Source organism: Mesoplodon mirus (assembly GCF_964341445.2).
Source record: "Mesoplodon mirus genome assembly, chromosome: 7".
Lineage (NCBI taxonomy): Eukaryota > Metazoa > Chordata > Mammalia > Artiodactyla > Ziphiidae > Mesoplodon > Mesoplodon mirus.
Window position 1 is genome coordinate 53,857,302 of NC_138983.1, and position 18,640 is coordinate 53,875,941.

Below are 18,640 nucleotides of genomic sequence, written 5' to 3' on the forward strand. Positions count from 1 at the left end.
AGGATATCTCTGTCATGAACAAGATTGTTCATTCATTCTGGGAAGGCACAGATTTTGGAGCCAAACTGCTCAGGTATGAATCCCAGCTTCAGAGTAGGCAAGTTCTTAATCTTGCCTAGTTCTCTGTCTTACTTTTCTTTTTTAAAATTATTATTTTATTTATTTTTGGCTGCGTTGGGTCTTCGTTGCTGCGTGTGGGCTTTCTCTAGTTGTGGCGAGTCGGGGCTACTCTTCGTTGCGGTGCACAGGCTTCTCATTGCGGTGGCTTTTCTTGTGGAGCACGGGCTCTGGGCGCGCGGGCTTCAGTAGTTGTGGCACACAGGCTTAGTAGTTGTGGTGCACAGGCTTAGTTGCTCCGTGGCACGTGGGATCTTCCCGGACTAGTGCTCAAACCCGCATCCCCTGCACTGGCAGGCAGATTCCCAACCACTGCTCCTCCAGGGAAGTCCCTGCCTTACTTTTCTTATCTGTAAAATAGTCCCTAGCTCAAAGGTTGTTGCAAAGATTAAGTGAATTAATTCGTGCAGAATGTGTAGAGTAGTGCCTGAATATAGTGAGCATTGGATGACTGTTGGCCACTACTATTATGATTTATTAATTCATTCTACAGCATAGGAAAAAATTTGTAAAACTGGACAAGGAAACTGAGGCAGGAGACTGATTGTATGGCCTAGGAGAACACAGGGTGAGGTGTGGGAAGCTTAGCAGACACAAAGGTTTTTTTTCTCCCACTGCAGAGAAAAAAATGGAAGGTGGCTTTGACCTTGAGTGGGGAGAGGGGACACAGTAGAGAAGGAGGCTTCCTCAGCTGAAGCCATGGGTCTCTGCTTGACCCTCTGGGAAAGGAGACTTTTGCAAAGAGGCGGAAAGCTGTTGGTCAAATCTGCCAAGGCCTCAGCCTCCAAATTTCTCAGTTTGGTGGTGATGGTAGCAGGTCAGGAACAAATTGCTTCCTGAGCTGCTGCCAGAGCTTGTCTCCTGCCAAGAGGCCAGGTCCACACCTCAGGCTCTGCCCTTCCCTACCTTGGCTTCCAGGCTTCCTCTGACTCCAGAACCTCTGCCCTCATCCCTGCATCCAGGAGCTAAGCCGGCCTGGGTGTTCAGACCGAATGTGTTGCATCTGGCACCGTGGAGCCAGCATGGCAGCTGAAGGGCCTTTGGGGGTCAGGCATCAGGCATCTTACCTTATCATGTCCCTCACTGTACAGGTGGGAGACTGAGGTCCAGTGAAGGGGAGTGACTTGTCCCAGGTCACAGAGCTAATGAACAGGTAAGCTTCTAGACTCCCAGTCAAGAGCTCTTTTAACCTCTCTGTGTTGCCACTACAACTACATGTTTCCCCTTCTCCCAGACCATTCTTCCATCCATCTGTCCTACTGGGGTTTTTTTTTTTTCTTTTTTTTGGCTGCATTTTGTCTTCCTTGCTGCACGCGGGCTTTCTCTAGTTGCAGCAACAGGGGGCTACTCTTTGTTGCTGTGTGTGGGCTTCTCATTGTGGTGGCTTCTCTTGTGGAGCACGGGCTCTAGGTGCGCAAGCTTCAGTAGTTGCAGTGCATGGGCTCAGTAGTTGTGGCTCGTGGGCTCTAGAGCACAGGCTCAGCAGTTGTGGCACACGGGCTTAGTAGCTCCATGGTATGTGGGATCTTCCCGGACCAGGGCTTGAACTCGTGTCCCCTGCACTGGCTGGCAGATTCTTAATCGCTGCGCCACCAGGGAAGTCCCCTACTGTCTTTACTCTCCATCCATTCATCCATCCAACATCCATTCAACAAATGTTTGCCTATCAAACCTCTGACACATGTCTGGTACTGGGCTTCGAGAGCTCATAGTTGGGGTGGGTCCTAAAGACATGTCTTAGGTCCTAAAGAGTTTTGGATGCTCTGATAGAAATCTGTGCAGAGCATTCAGAACAGAGAGGGGTCAGGTTCTAGCTGGAGCAATGAGGAAAAGTGTCATCAGGGAGGTGGTGCCTGAAAGAGCCCTGCTGGACATAGAGGGATCGGAAATATGGGATCAGGGAGGAAGTTAAGGGCATTCCACCCAGAAGGAGCAAAGCCCACAGAGAAGAGTACAGAGCAATAAGTGGCTCAGTACGGCTGGGGTACAGGACATGAGGGGACCCAGCCAGGGACAGTTCCTAGAGAAGGAGAGCAAGTTGCAGGGCATGGGGCCCTATGGGCTGGCTGAGGTGACAGTCCATGGTGCCAAATGCATGGGAACCTCAGGTGATCTCTTACGTGGTCAGGTGCTTATCTGAGAGAGCCCCAGTGAAGGTGCCCAGAGAGGAAGGAAGGCTCCTCAGGGCCTGTCAGTCTCCTTCCAGAGACCTTACGCCCCTCCACACACCACCCCCCCACTACTCATTCCCTCCTTCCCTGTTCCCTCCTCTTTCTTGTCTCTCTCTCATTTTAGCCTGTCAGTCCTTATCAATTACCTGGACCCTCCCCACTTTCCTCTTTGTTCTGTCTTCCTGACAAGAAACAGATTGTATCCTACCACAACACTCTGCAGGCAAAGAGCCCCTGACTGGAGGTCAGGACATGGGATTCCAGGCCTGGTTTTGTCGCCAACTGACCTGGGTGAGGACAGCTTATTAATAACATATTTGCGGGGCTGTTTCCCCCGCTGATAAAGTCCGCGGGACTATTGTCTCCTTGACCCCTGACTACAGCGCCCTCTGTAGGGGAAGAGGGCTCATCTACACCCCGGTGCAGAAGCCTTCCTGGCTAGTCTAGTCCTTGCGGGCCAATGAACTCGGGGACTTTGTTATCAGGCTTGGGTTGCATGATTATGTTATTGCGTGCAAAGGGCTGTGTGCTCAATTTATTACCATCTGTCCCAGGACAAACAGAACTGCAGAACGCTACCCCCACAGAAGCTGACTCTCGGAAAACATTAGAATCTTTCTGTGCACACAGAACATTCTCCAGGACAGATCACATCTTGGGTCACATATCAAGGCTCAGTAAATTTAAGAAAATTGAAATCATATCAAGCATCTTTTCTGACCACAACACTATGAGACTAGAAATCAATTACAGGGAAAAAAACGTAAAAACTACAAACACATGGAGGCTAAACAATATGTTACTAAATAACCAAGAGATCACTGACGAAATCAAAGAGGAAATAAAAAAATACCTAGAGACAAATTACAACAAAAACATGACGATCCAGAAACCTATGGGATGCAGCAAAAGCAGTTCTAAGAGGGAAGTTTATAGCAATACAAGCTTACCTCAAGAAACAAGAAAAATCTCAAATAAACAATCTGACCTTACACTTAAAGGAACTAGAAAAAGAAGAACAAACAAAACCCAAAGTTAGTAGAAGGAAAGAAATCATAAAAATCAGAGCAGAAATAAATGAAATAGAAACAAAGACAACAATAACAAAGATCAATAAAACTAAATGCTGGTTCTTTGAGAAGATAAACAAAATTGATAAACCATTAGCCAGAGTCATCAAGAAAAAGAGGGAGAGGACTCAAATGAATAAAATTAGAAATGAAAAAGGAAAAGTTACAATGGACACCGCAGAAATACAAAGCATCATAAGAGACTACTACAAGCAACTCTGTGCCAATAAAATGGACAAATTCTTAGAAAGTTATAACCTTCCAAAACTGAATCAGGAAGAAGTAGAAAATATGAACAGACAAATCACAAGTAATGAAATTGAAACTGTGATTAAAAATCTTCCAACAAACAAAAGTCCAGGACCAGATGGCTTCACAGGTGAATTCTATCAAAGATTTAGAGAGAAGCTAACACCCACCCTTCTCAAACTCTTCCAAAAAATTGCAGAGGAAGGAACACTCCCAAACTCATTCTATGAGGCCACCATCACCCAGATACCAAAACCAGACAAAGGTACTACAAATAAAGAAAATTACAGACCAATATCACTGATGAATATAGATGCAAAAATCCTCAACAAAATACTAACAAACAGAATCCAACAACACATTAAAAGGATCATACCCCATGATCAAGTGGGATTTATCCCAGGCGTGCAAGGATTCTTCAATATATGAAAATCAATCAATGTGATACACCATATTATCAAATTGAAGAATAAAAACCCTATGATCATCTCAATAGATGCAGAAAAAGCTTTTGACAAAATCCAACACCAACTTATGATAAAAACTCTCCAGAAAGTGGGCATAGAGGGAACCTACCTCAACATAATAAAGGCCATCTATGACAAACCCACAGCCAACATTTTCTCAATGGTGAAAAACTGAAAGCATTTCCTCTAAGATCAGGAACGAGACAAGGATGTCCACTCTCACCACTATTATTCAACATAGTTTTGGAAGTCCTAGCCATGGCAATCAGAGAAGAAAAAGAAATAAAAGGAATACAAATTGGAAAAGAAGAAGTAAAACTGTCACTGTTTGCAGATGACATGATACTATACATAGAGAATCCTAAAGATGTCACCAGAAAACTACTAGAGCTAATCAATGTATTTGGTAAAGTTGCAGGGTACAAAATTAATGCACAGAAATCCCTTGCATTCCTATACACTAATGATGAAAAATCTGAAAGAGAAATTAAGGAAACACTCCCATTTACCACTGCAACAAAAAGAATAAAATACCTAGGAATAAACCTATCTAGGGAGACAAAAGACCTGTATGCAGAAAACTATAAGACACTGATGAAAGAAATTAAAGACGATACAAACAGATGGAGAGATATACCATATTCTTGGATTGGAAGAATCAATATTGCAAAAATGACTATACTACCCAAAACAATCTACAGGTTCAATGCAATCCCTATCAAATTACCAATGGCATTTTTTACAGAACTAGAACAAAAAATCTTAAAATTTGTATGGAGACACAAAAGACCTTGAATAGCCAAAGCAGACTTGAGGGAAAAAAACAGAGCTGGAGGAATCAGACTCCCTGATTTCAGACTATACTACAAAGCTACAGTCATCAAGACAATATGGGACTGGCACAAAAACAGAAACATAGATCAATGGAACAGGATAGAAAGCCCAGAGATAAACCCACACACCTATGGTCAACTAATCTATGACAAAAGAGGCAAGGATATACAGTGGAGAAAAGACAGTGTCTTCAATAAGTGGGGCTGGGAAAACTGGACAGCTACATGTAAAAGAATGAAATTAGAACACTCCCTAACCCCATACACAAAAATAAACTCAAAATGGATTAGAGACCTAAATGTAAGACCAGACACTATAAAACTCTTAGAGGAAAACATAGGAAGAACACTCTTTGACAGAAATCACAGCAAGATATGTTTTGATCCACCTCCTAGAGTAATGGAAATAAAAACAAAAATAAACAAATGGAACCAAATGAAACTTAAAAGCTTTTGCAAAGCAAAGGAAACTACAAAGAAGATGAAAAGACAACCGTCAGAATGGGAGAAAATATTTGCAAACGAATCAATGGACAAAGGATTAATCTCCAAAATATATAAACAGCTCATGAAGCTCAATATTAAAAAAAAAAAAAACCCAATCCAAAAATGGGCAGAAGACCTAAATAGACATTTCTCCAAAGAAGACATACAGATTGCCAAGAAGCACATGAAAAGCTGCTCAACATCACTAATTAGTAGTGAGGTATCACCTCATACCAGTTAGAATGGGCATCATCAGAAAATCTACAAACAACAAATACTGGAGAGGGTGTGGAGAAAAGGTAACCCTCTTGCACTGTTGCTGGGAATGTAAATTGATACAGCCACTAAGGAGGACAGTACGAAGGTTCCTTAAAAAACTAAAAATAAAAGTCCATATGACCCAGCAATCCCACTACTGGGCATATACCCTGAGTAAACCATCATTCAAAAAGAGACATGTACCACAATGTTCATCGCAGCTCTATTTACAATAACCAGGTCAGGGGAGCAACCTAAATGCCCATCAACAGACGACTGGATAAAGAAGATGTGGTACATATATAGAATAGAATATTACTCAGCCATAAAAAGAACGAAATTGGGTCATTTGTAGAGATGTGGATGAATCTAGAGACTGTCATACAGAGTGAAGTAAGTCAGAAAGAGAAAAACAAATATCATATATTAATGCATATATGTGGAACCTAGAAAAATCGTATAGATGAACCGGTTTGCAGGGCAGAAATTGAGACACAGTTGTAGAGAACAAACGTATGGACACCAAGGAGGAAAGGTCGGGTGGTGGTGGTGGTGGTGGTGTGATGAATTGGGAGATTGGGATTGACATGTCTACACTGATATGTATAAAATAGATAACTAATAAGAACCTGCTTATAAAAAAATAAACAAAATTCAAATATTCAAGAAAACCCCAACAAAACATTAGAATCTTTCTGCTCCATAAGGAAACAAATTCTATCAAGAGATTTTCAGATTTCTTTTCTCTTTCTTTCTTTCTTTCTTTCTTCCTTTCTTCATCTCTTTCTTTCTTTCTTTCTTCTTTCTTTCTTTCTTCCTTCCCTCCCTCCCTCCCTCTTTCTTTCTTTCCTTTTCCTTTCCTTCCTTCTCTCTCCTTTCTTTCTCCCTTTCTCCCTCCCTCCCTCCCTCCCTCCCTCCCTTCCTTCCTTCCTCTCTATATATTTAAAACCAAAGTTTGACAGAACAGTACTTACTCTTACCAGGGTGGTATACTATGATATTTTCTTTTCCCTTCTATTCTGTTCCATTAGGAATAATGATGGTAGTCACAACCCTGTAAACTGATTTCACATCCCACTAATGGGTTACAATGGGAAATTGGAGAACCTCTGTTTTCATATCTCCCATGTTCAAACAAAACAAGCCAAAAGTACAAAAGAATACCTCCTGCAGCCTAGTTGTTCCATAGTCACTGCTCTTTGTCCCCACAACTGTTTCTCTAATACATTCACTTAGAAATATTTACTGAGTTCCTTCCTTTGCATCAGTTAAGCTTCTTAAATGATAGTCTGGATCTATTGTTTTCACTTTCCCACCTCCCATAAATCCCTTCTAGAAAACCATAAACTGCCTTTTGCTACTGCTAAGCTGCTGACAATGGCTCACCAACCCTCACCGAATGACATTTGTCACAGCTGACTCTTTCTCCTTGGCTTCCCTCTTGGTCCCCTTTGCTGGCTCTTCCTTGGTCTCCAGTCCATATGTGACTGTTTCCCAGGCTCTGCTCTGCAGCCCCTACTCCTCTCACTCTGCACTCGGTTCCTGGGGCTGCTCACCCCACCCCTGCCCCATGCCTTCAGTTGCTCCCGGATGCTGAGGAACGTGCACCTGTACCTCTTGCCGGCACCTCTCACGTCAGCCTTTGTCAGACCTCTCTGGCCACCTGCCTGCTTATCGGCTCCACTTGGGAGTCCCACAGGCCTTGAACTCCATTTGCCTGAATCAAAGATTTAGTTTTCACTCTAACCTGCCCCTCCTGAGTCCTCATCTTAGGGAAAGGTACCACTACCCACCCAGCTGTATAAACCAGGAAGCTGGGACTCGTCCAAGTCTCCTCCTCTCTCTTCTTCATCCTCACAGTCGGTGCATCCCCAAGCTTCTCAAATCTATCCTCTTCTCTCTGTTTGCATCACCTGATCCCGGTCCAGGTGATGGCATTTCTTGCCTTGACCATGGAAATACCTTGAGGTCTCCCCGCCTGCATATCATCACCTCCAGACCAAGCTCTTTGGAGCAGTAAGAGGGTTTCTTTTAAAATGCAATACTGATCTTGTCTCTACCTGGTTTAAAATCTTCCCATGACTATTTGCTTCTAAGATGAAGTTGTAATCGTTTAGCATGACATAAAGAACCCTGTGTAATCTGACCCCATGCTACCTCTCCTGTGTCCTGTGTCTCCACTTTGCAGACACAGCCACCCCCTCCGCTTCCTTGGACACGGTGCTCCCACCCCTGTCCCAGACTTCGCACCTGCTGTTCTCTTGAACTAGAACTCTGACTAACGTCCACCTCTGCCTCCAGGTGCCTCTCAGCTGGCAGCTCTTTGGGAGGCCTTCTCTGACCCCCTACACGTGGGTCTGTAGTATCCTCTGCCTCTTCCGTCATGGTCCTCACCTTGCAGTGTCATAATGGGCTCATGCTTGTCCTCTCTGACTCTGGACTGTAGGCCCTGTGAGTCTAGGGACTCTGCTGTGCTGGCTGTTGTGTCCTGGCATCCAGCTCAGGACCTAGCACATCATAAGCACTCGATGAGTATTTGTAGAAGGATGCGCTTTTAGACTCAACGAATGTTGGAAGCATAACAGGACCACCGTGGTGTTAGGGACAGTAACCAATGTTTGCAACAGAGACTGTTACAATCAGAGTCAGAGGATGTTGTAATCATGAAAATATAGTGATTTTATTTACAGGGTGTAGATTTGTGCGACAAGAGAATATTCAGTTCCACCACTTCCCAGCTGTGACCTCAAGAAAGCTGACGAAGCCCTTTCTCTGACTTTTGGTTTGATTTTTTATAAAATGTTGATAAGAGGCCCTGCCTGACCAGTCTGCGGGTTGTAAGCAATGAGACCGTGAACGTGACTGTGAACATGCACATATTACTCCCTCTGACCTGAGTAAGTCTCTTTGCAACCAAACAGCTGTCCTGGGGTTCTCATGGGGAGAACTGGTAGCGTTATTTTACTTGAACTATCCAGGCTTTGGGGCTTATTTTCCTGGGGGTCCAGAGGACAGAGCCTCTGCCCTGGCCTGGCATGCATCAGTGCTCAGGGTTAGGCCCTGGGAGAGAGAACAAACACCCTTCAGGAGCAACTCTCTGTAATCAGGGTGCGCTGAACTGTCTTCGAAGCCCGGCTTTTACAGATGGGGAAACTGAGGCTCAAAGAGGGTAGGGTCTTGTCCAGGGTCACACAGTATGTTGGGGCAGAGCCACAGCTAGAATCTACTCCTTTGGGCTCTGAGTCATCAGGGAGTCTCCTTCTTAAATTCCCAATCTCCCTAGTTCTAGACTATCAAGAGGCATTTGCTTTGGTCTAGAACAACAGGAACCATGCTCGGGGTTTCTGAAGATGGCGACGTTCAGGGTTCATTCTTCAGATGGTGCCAGACCGTTACATTCTGGGTCCATCAGCTGAGCAGAGAGTTCTGGTTAATCCTTCCTTACATGGCCAAAGCAAGGTCATGTGCACAAAGCGTCCTCGTACCCCTGTGTGTGATGAAGAGAAGGAAAGAGGCAGTTAGGTCAGGCTCTGGGCTGAGTGCACACATCCATTACAGCATCTTATCTCTGTTGTTTAGATGAGGAAACTGGGGCCCAGAGAGGTCAAACAACTTGCCCAAAGTCACTCAGCTCACGGATGGGGGAGCCAGGACTCCAAGCCTACTCTCTGATTCTGAGGCCCGTGCTCTTTCGGCTGTTTCCCTTGGGTAATCACTGCCTCATGCCCTGGGAGGTGGACCGAGCAGGGATGCTGCCGGGAAAACGACCAACCCCCAAATACGGTGGGAACAGCCAGAAGAAGGGGATGGAATTTTGGCTCTGTGCTTCCTCTGATCTCCTTAAAGACTCCATTTCCTTTTCTGTAAAATAAAGGAAATTATTACCTTGCAAGGCAGTGGAGGGTATTCAATGGATTCACTTATGCAAAGTGGTTCACATGATTCTGCACATGTAGTAATTGTTCAGTGTTTATTATGATCAATAATCATCATCTCTTAAATAAACAGTTTAGAAGGAGATGGTCAGTAAAGCCTTGTTGAATAATTGGGGTGCTCAGTTCACACACCTGTCCTGAGAGTAGGGGATAACAGAGTAGAGGGCAAGGAAGAGGAGTAACATTTACGGAGCCCCTGCTGTGTGCCAGGCACCGTGCTAAATGCCACGATTGCCAGCATCGCCTCTGTGAATGCTCACAACAAAGTAGGTGCTATTGTTAGTCCGATTTTAGACTTGGAGAAACTGAGGCTCAGAAAGAGGGAGCGGTTGGATGGCTTGCGAGTGGCTAGAGGGAGATTTAAACCACGGGCTGAGGACCCGAGAGACGTGGAGCACTTGGCCATGCCCCTCCAGGCTCACAGCTGCCATAACATCCCTCAGAGCCGGTGATGCAGCTCTAGCTCACCTGCTAAGAGGTGCCCTGTGCACGCCCCGTGCTGGGCCACAGTGGACCTTCTGAGGGGGCTCTGGTCCAAGGGAGCAGCACATTAGAGCTTTGCCCCATAGCCTCTGCTTGTCTTAGCTTCTCAATGTTCTTGAGGGATCATGAGGGGGGCTCCGCCTGCCCATTCAGCCTCCTTTCTCACAACTCGTCTGCCCACCCCCATACACAAACGATGGTCACCCGCACCAGGCGACAGGCCCCCAGACACTTCAGGGCGGAAAGCCTCCAAACCTCTGCTCTGTTTCCACTAGTCTTAGTAACCTCTCCCTCTAACCCCAAAGACTGAAATCCTGAGTGTCTCTAGTCAAAGGTCTAGGAGCTGTGAGGTCAAGGTCTGTCCTCAAAACCAGAGCCTGAGCGGGGGAAGTAAGATGGTCTGAGTGTGGGGAGGCAGGAAGCAGAGAAGAGGTGGAGGAGGCGGGTAGGGAGAGGAGAGGGTGAAAGGGCAGGGCAGGACCCAGTGTGCTCTTATATAAGGGTGCATGCCCAGGGCAAATGCATGACTGAACTCAGGTGCCTTCCCAGGCAGGTGAAGAAAGTTCATCAGCCATGGGCTCTGTGCTTACAGAGCAAATATCCGGGGAATGACTGCGCAAGAGAGGGATGCTTCAGCCCTTGATGAGCAGCCAGGGTCAGTGATTTGTCCATGGCAGAGCTGGGGGCCTCCCTCCCACCCCAGCCAGCTCCAAGTCCTACTGTTTGGAGCTGCAGGGCAGGCCCCATGCCTAAAAGAAAAAAGGATACTTGTCTATCAACGTGCTTTCATTTTACTTTCTGGTGGTAGTCACGGGAATTAAACATTTGTAGACTGTTTCCCAGGGTTCATGCCATGGTTACCTTTGATGCTCCCGGGGACCCTAGGAGGTGTGGCTCAAGCCCTCATTTTACAGATCGGGGCTTAGAGAGGTTGTCCAGGGCCTCCCAGTGAGAAAGAGGCAGAGCTGGGACTTACACTTAGTTTTTGTGCCGTTGGCACCTGTAATGGTGGCTCCAGTAAATAAAACTTAAAGTTAACAACTTACTGAAACTTACAGTGGGCAAGATACAGTTCTTAACTCATTGAATCCTCACAACTCTATGAGGAAGGCATTACCGTTATCATCCCTATTTTACAGAAAGGGAAACTGAGGCATAGAAAAGTTAAATAACTTGTTTGGTTCATGGACTTAGTAAGTGGTGGAGCCAAGACTTGAATTCAGGCCCTCTGGTTTCAGAGTCCGTGCTCTTAACCTCTTCATTGACACAGGGGTTCAGGGTGGAGGGAGGTCCAATTATGCCACGAGGCCTCTGCCCTCTTACTCATGGATAGGGGCCCATCCAGACACTGTAGTCAACAGCATGGTCAGCTGGCCTGGTCCTGGACAGGCAGGTGGATGAAGCATCTCCTCCATGGATCGCTGCCAGGCTTATTCAGCCCAGCCCGGGTCAGGGCAGGTTGCGACTGTGCCCTGTTCTGGGCTTCTTATCTCCAGGGGAATTCAGAAGGCCAAGAGGCTGTTGAAGTCACATGCAGTCCCCATGGGGTGAGGCAATGGGTGGGCCTGGAAAGCTGCTTCTAGTGGGGTCAGGGCACTTGGGCAGAAGTGGTCAGGCAGTCTGGAGTGCCAGCCCTGGCTCTGGCCCGGCTCAATGCACAAGCCAGGCAGATCCTTGTCCCTGGCATCAGCCTCCCATCTGTACAGTAAGGGGCTTGGACAGAGTGATTTCTCAGGCCCTTCCAGCCCTGGACCCTCTTCTCTTAGCTATAACTCCTTAGACGTGGCTTTTCTTTTCAAAGGAAGGAAACTCCTTCTTGTCAAGCACCTTCTAGGTCAGGAGGAGTTCCTGGCAGTTTTCCACTCTGACTTTTAGTGATGGTCCTAACTCCCAAAAGAATGACTGATGGTAGAGAATAGGGCTGGTGTTCAGACCGTATGCATTGGGACTGCTTCACTGAGTGTAAAAAGATAGATACACTTCTGTTTTGGTTTGTAAATAGCCATTTCCCTTAATTTCCTCTAGTGCTCCCTATTCCTTTGGGCACTCCAGCAATTCAACGGTGAGTGCCCTAGCCAGGAGTGCCAACCTCCATTTGGCCATGCCACCATACTGCTGTGTGGCCCTGGTCAAGCAGTGTGATTGTTGCCCCAGGTGGGGCAGCAGTGTGGCAGAGTGGAGCAGGTCAGACGCAAGAGTTCACGCCCTGCCTCAGCTACTAACTCCCCTGTGTGCCCTTGGGCCACTTCCCTTCTCTCTCTCTCTTTTATTTTTTTAAATTTATTTTATTTAAGTGTATGGTATTTTTATTATTATTTATTTATTTATTATTTATTTATATTTATTTAATTAATTTATTATTTATTTTTGGCTGCGTTGGGTCTTCGTTGCTGTGCGCGGGCTTTCTCTAGTTGTGGCGAGCAGGGGCTACTCTTTGTTGCGGTACACGGGCTTCTCATTGCGGTGGCTTCTCTTTGTTGTGGAGCACGGGCTCTAGGCGCACGTACTTCAGTAGTTGTGGCACGTGGGCTCAGTAGTTATGGCTTGTGGGCTGTAGAGCACAGGCTCAGTAGTTGTGGTGCACGGACTTAGTTGCTCCGCGGCATGTGGGATCTTCCCGGACCAGGGCTCAAACCTGTGTCCCCTGTATTGGTAGGTGGATTCTTAACCACTGCGCCACCAGGGAAGCCCCACTTCCCTTCTCTTACCTTCAGTTTCTTCAAGGTGCCCACCTCTCAAGTTGTTGTATTAAATGCAATCATGGGGGCAAAGCACCTAGTATTCAGTAGATGCTCAGAACATGCTAGCTCCCCTTGTGGCAGGCTGATGAGAAATCAGCCTTGGATTCAGGCGAGAGGAAGTATAATGTGTGGTATGATAGAAAGAGGGTAGATTTTTGAGCCAGAAAGACCCAAATTCAGTCTGGTTCTGCCACTTATCCATTGTTATAGGCTGAACTGAGTTCCCCCTAAGTCCATATGTTCAAGTCCTAACCCTCAGTACTTCAGAATGCCTGTATTTGGAAATACAGTCTTTAGAGAGGTAATTAAATTAAAATAAGATCACTAGGGTGGATTCAATTCCAACATGACTGGTGCCCTTCTTAGAAGAGGAAATTTGGACACAGACACACATAGAGGGAGAGCGCCATGTGAACATGAAGATGGTCACCTGCAAACCAAGAGGAGGAGTCCCAGAAGAACCAACCCTGCCAACACCTTGACCTCAGACTTCTAGCCTGCAGAACCATGAGAAAGTAAATTCTGTTGTTTAAGCCAGCCAGTCTGTGTAGTTGATTATAGCAGCCACAGGAAATGAATACGCTCATTATGCAACATCGAGCTAGTTACTTAACATTTCTGCACTTTAATAGTAGATTAAATTAAGTAATGCCTGAGAAAGCCCCAGCACATAGTAGGCCCTTAGCAAATGCTAGCTTTGCCTCCCCTCCATGCATGGGAACGGCAGCTGGCTCTCTCAGGGGAGGGGGTGGGGATGTCCCTGAGTCATCCTGCTTCAACATGAACCTGCAGGACACCTGACCCTTGACTTGGCCTTCACTTTTCCCCAGACTAGCAATCCGGCTCTCAGCCCCAACCCTGACCTTGACACTGTCTTTCTACCTGCCAGGCTATGAGGTGGTCAGAGTTCACAGAGTTTTTCACCCCTGCCCAGGTTCAGCAGCAACCCTGCCGTGTGTGGTCAGCCTGCTTGGCTTAGGCCCCAGCCAACCCCAGGGCAGGGTTGGAGGGGTAGGGAGGGCAGCCTGGGGGTTGTCGGGGCGGAGGGACTGGCTGGTGTGTTGTATGGTATTTCCCCAAATGCTTGCCCACTATATTTCACCTGATGTTCACAGCATCCCCTGCAGGTGGGCTGGGCTAATGGCTCCTCTTGACACAAAGAGCAACTGAGGCCCAGAGAAGTTAAGGGGCCCCTTCCACCTCAAAAAACCCATGCTGGGATTAGGACCTCAGAATCCAGACTCAGGCCCTGGCTCCTTTCACCACTGGGACCACTCGCTTGCCCTCCAAGCCTCTGGGGGTCTATAGGGTGTGTGGGAAGCACATGGGCCCAGGGGTCACCGGCCCTGGGCTCAGATCCCGGCCAGGTCTGGGATCAGCTGTGTGACCCTGGACAAGTGCCCACCTCACCAGGCTGTTGAGAGGCTCCTTGAGAGAGGGCAGCCAGCTCTGCCCCTGGCACTCTCTAGGCCCACCATAAATGGCAGCTACTGTGACTTTTTCATAACTAACTGCTCAGTAACTGTTGCTGAATCGAATTCCTGGAGAGCCAGGAAGCGTGTCTGTGGGTGGGAGAGACGTCTGGCACTTCCAGGGGGGCCCAAGCCTTCCTTCCTACACGCCTCCTCCCCCCAGCGCCTGGCAGCATTGGAGAGGGAATGTAATGGAGGGGCCTACAGCTGGGTGGGTCTGGAATTTACCTCCCCCAGCTCACCATACCTGTCTGGAGCCCCTGTCTCCCTGTCTGCAGTTCCCATTCAATAAACACTTCTACTGTCTTCATAACACCCGTCACCATTCAAACTTATTTGGACTATTATATTTTCACTCTCACCTGCCCCCCTTCCCTCTCCCCATTCTCATAGGATGATAGTCATGAAGCAGGAATTTTGTCTATGTTGTTCCCTGCTCTATCTCCTGCACCTAGAACAGTGCCTGGCACGTAGTGTTCGGTCATTATTAGTGGAATGAATGAATGAGTCGATCATTTGTGGTCAGCTCTTTGCTGCATTTGTGGATGTTGCTTAAGTCAGAGCCCAACCCTGTTTTCTAGAGGCTTCTGGCCTTTTGGGGGAAGCAGACACAGGCAGTGACCAGAGTGTGACCTGCACTGTGACAGAGGGAAGAAAGCACCTGGGCTGGGAGAAGCTGGAGCAGGTGGCATCTGATTGGCTTCAAGGAGAAGGAAGGGCCCCATGGGAGGAACTGGGAAGCCTCCCAGAGAAGCCTCAGCCGAAGAAATAAAAGGTGAGTTAGAGTTAGAGAGACAAGGAGGGGACGGTATTCTGGGCAGACAACAGCAGGTGCAAAGGCACAAATGCAGGAGAGATGGCATTGAGTTAGAGGTGTCTGATGCTGTGCCCTGAGCCACAGGGCAGGGCCAATGGGTGCAGCACCTGGGATGATGGACGCTGGGGTCTGGGAGGGGGTGCCCGAGGGAACAGCGGGGTCCGATGGGAGCACAGCTGGCTGGTGTGCAAATCCAAGCTCTTTCTTCTCCCAGTTCTCAAAGGTTTCCTTCCAACCTGTTGAGAGGTAGGGCTGCCACTGTTTGCCAGGTGGCTGTGGCTGTCTCCTCCCTACTGCCTGATTTTCCAAGGTGAGTGTGGTCTCCCCTCTGAGCTGGTGTCTGTTTCTGCCTCTCTTTGTCTCTCCTAAGAAAGAACGGGCTGGGGGTCAAGGCCCGCCTAGCCAGGCCAGGCCGGGGTTGTGGTGGGGTCTTGGAGCAGCCACTCCCCCTTTCTGAGCCCAATTTCTTCCTCAGACTCACAGTGGGTAGATAATAAGTGCCTTGCAGGCCTCCCTTCCTGGAAGTTTTGGGTTTTGACAGATGAAACAGGGTCAAGGAGAATGTGGTGGCTTCTCCAGTCAGGAGACGCTGCCCAGTGGCCTCAGGAAGTGTGACTCATTCCGGTTTCGCTAGGGGCGGGGATCAGGTTCCCAGCTGCTACTCCTCCAGAGAAGCCTCTGGGCCCAGGCAGCCATGGGGGAGCCCAAGCCAGAGAGATGGTCTGTCACAGACTCTCTTGGTGATCCTAGCAAGTTTCTGCCTCTTTTTGGACCTTGGTCTCTTCTTTTGTGAGACAGATATAACAGTGCCTGCCCTCTTTCTGCAGAGCCTGGAGACTTACCTGCTCCTCGTCCTGGATTTGGCATTGGCTCACCTTGGACAAGTCTGTCCCCTTTTGGGGCCTCAGTCTCCCCATCTCTATACTGAGGGGGTTGGACTTCAGGGCTCGCCTCGGTGCCTTCTACTACTTCCCCCAAACCTCCTGCCCCCGCCATGCCCAGGGTACAGGTGTGGGGTGCTGATCTGCATGATATCTTCATCCAGGCTCAGAGCCACAGAGCCAGGTGCCACGAGGGCCCTCGGTTACTCAGGGTGCATTTGTGGCACCTGAGTAGGAGAGTCTCAGGGAATGGCAGCCAGTAAGTGCAAAGCCTGGAAGAGGGAAAAGAAAAGTACCAGCCTGTCGGTGGTAGAAGGTTTCCCAGGGGAGGCAGAATTCAGCCAGAGTCTTGTTGGTGGAGTAGGAAGGGGCTGGAAGAAGAGAAAAAGATTTCTTTTTTCCATTTCAAGGCATTCCAGGCAGATGAAATAACATGTGCAAAAGCAGAGAGGTGTGAAATAGCATGTTGAGCTTGGGAAACTGCAAGAAGCACAATATGGTTAGAAAGTTGGGAGCAAGTGGGGAGGGGTGAGAGAAGAGAGTGGAGTGTACAGGATGTTAGGAGCAGACCCTGCAGAGCCTCATGTGCTAAATAGACATTCAAAATTTGTCCTGAAGGCAGTGGAGGGTGATTCTTTTCATCCTGTACAAAAACCTTCCTGAGGATCTGCTGGACCCAAAGCACCTTTGTAGAGGGTGCTACGGCGCACTCCCCAGATGCTGGCGCCTCCGCCCTCAGCCTGGAACATTCACTCACCCCTCCGATGGCTGACAGCTGGCCGCTGAGACGCCCCTTCCTGCCATTGCCTTAGGAGACACTCCTCATCTAATGTCACTCCCCTTCCCTGGCCCAGCCTGCATCCCATGACTGCTCCGTATGGGGGATAAAGGGCCCTTCGCCTCAACTCGGCACAACTGTGAAAAGTCATTCCAGCTCCAGAGCTCCCTAGAGGTGGGCTGAGACCTTCATGGGGTCTGCATAAGAGACTAACTTGTCCCTCTACCCAGTCCTGCTTCATTTACCCCCCAACACAGGTATTCATCTTGAGATCAATCCCCAATAAACCTCCTGCTAGCAAATATGCGTCTCAAAATCTCCTTCCCCAGGAACCCCAGCTGTGACAGCCATCGCTGAGGGATGTCAGTGAAGGTGGACATCTCATCAAGGGGTCAAGAAGAGACACCTGCTTTTCGAAGTGGCTCTGTCCAATGTGAGAATGAAATGGAGGGAGCCACTGGAGTCCAGAAGCCAGCGGGGAGCTTGTGCCAGCTTAGCAGAGGAGTGAGAGGGATGGCTTGGGGGAGTTAGAGAATTGCCAGATGGGATAGACTGGGTATGGAAGCTGCCTGGGTCATCTGGGCAGAGGTCAGATCATCTGGGAGCCAATTCCTGGGATGGATTTAACGGAACTCAGCTCAGTTTGGGAGTGGAGAGCATGCCTTGCCCGTAAGACATCTGGGGATTAACCAGCCCCTGGCAGTTTACAAAGCATTTACTCACACCCATTAGTTTAATATGGGCACCAACCAGTCAGAAGGGTCACCAGGGCCCTGGAGACCCTCTACTGGGGCAGATGTTAACCCTTTAGTTGCTGAATCATGGGGACAGTGGGTGATGTGCTGGGTGGGAGGGGCACTCAGGGGGGTCTGAGCAGCAGCTATTTACCAAGCAGTAAGTTAGAATCTTTGTAGGTCAGCTGAATATCAGCCCTACTGGCTCCTCGTATAATCCTCATAGGAATCTGCTGAGGCAGATACTATAATCCCTTCTTAAAAAGAGGAAACCAGGGCTCAGGGAGGTGAATGACTTGCCAAAAATCTGACAGCTCCTAAACAGTAGAGCTGGAGTTGAAAACAGGTCTGTCCGACCCTGCAGCTCATGCCTGTAATTGCAGCAGTGGGGATCAGAACCTGGAGATCTTGACTCTTCAGTCAGGGTCTTTCCCCCTTGTTTACACGGCCACTTCCCGTAGTGAATTCCAGAACTTGTTTTCACAAGGCAATATCTCCTTCTAAGAAACGGTGCTGAGAATGTCCAGACCCGTGGGAGTGGTGGGGTGGAAAAGGAAAGCCCAGTGCCATGGACAGGGGAATTTCCAGACCTGGGGATCCGCCAGCACCTGGTTTGGAGCCCAGACGTGTGTGGGAAGGCTCATGGGCTCTCCAATGGATAGCGCTTCTCCAATGGCAGAAGGAGACCTAGGGGGCCAGCTGTTCACCACCTCCAACCTGTTCCCTCCAGAGACATGGGTTCCCTGTGAAGCAGTGAGCATCTTGTTCCTCTGGAGCATGGCTATTCATTCATTCATTTACCCATTCATTTAACATTGAAGAGCTATTTAGGGAGTACTTTCCATGCACCCTGTGTCACCTGGGTCCTGCCCTCACCTGGGTCTAGCCTCACCTGGGATCAAGGTGGTGGGGAGATTGATGCTAAACAGGCAACGACAACCCAGTGAGACAGATGGGGAGTGTACGGGCCATTCTGTTGGTCCTCGGGTCCCCTTTACCAGCACACATGAGGTCACCATAGAGATGTTGTCAGGGGCTATTGATTAATGGATAAAAGGAAGGGAGGGCTGTGGTGGGACAAAAGGAAGGACTTCCTGACTGACCTGAGAGAAAGCCCTGCAGGCAGCATTAGAGGTGGGGTGGCATCT

The 18,640-nt window shown here is 48.2% G+C and overlaps 1 protein-coding gene across 6 annotated transcripts in view; it reads left to right on the plus strand.

Moving 5' to 3' along the window:
• The first annotated feature begins 1,059 nt into the window (after positions 1–1,059).
• LOC309807904 (uncharacterized protein) overlaps positions 1,060–18,640 on the plus strand; it is an 84,787-nt gene continuing 67,206 nt past the window's right edge. For 4 of the 6 annotated variants that reach the window (XM_082627879.1, XM_082627880.1, XM_082627882.1 and 1 more), the window contains exon 1: positions 1,060–1,270. The gene's annotated coding sequence lies outside the window, so the exon portion shown is untranslated. Of the gene's footprint in view, positions 1,271–8,341; positions 8,549–15,299; positions 15,410–18,640 lie in introns of those variants that run through there. The other 2 variants (XM_082627883.1, XM_082627884.1) reach the window with 2 other exon arrangements.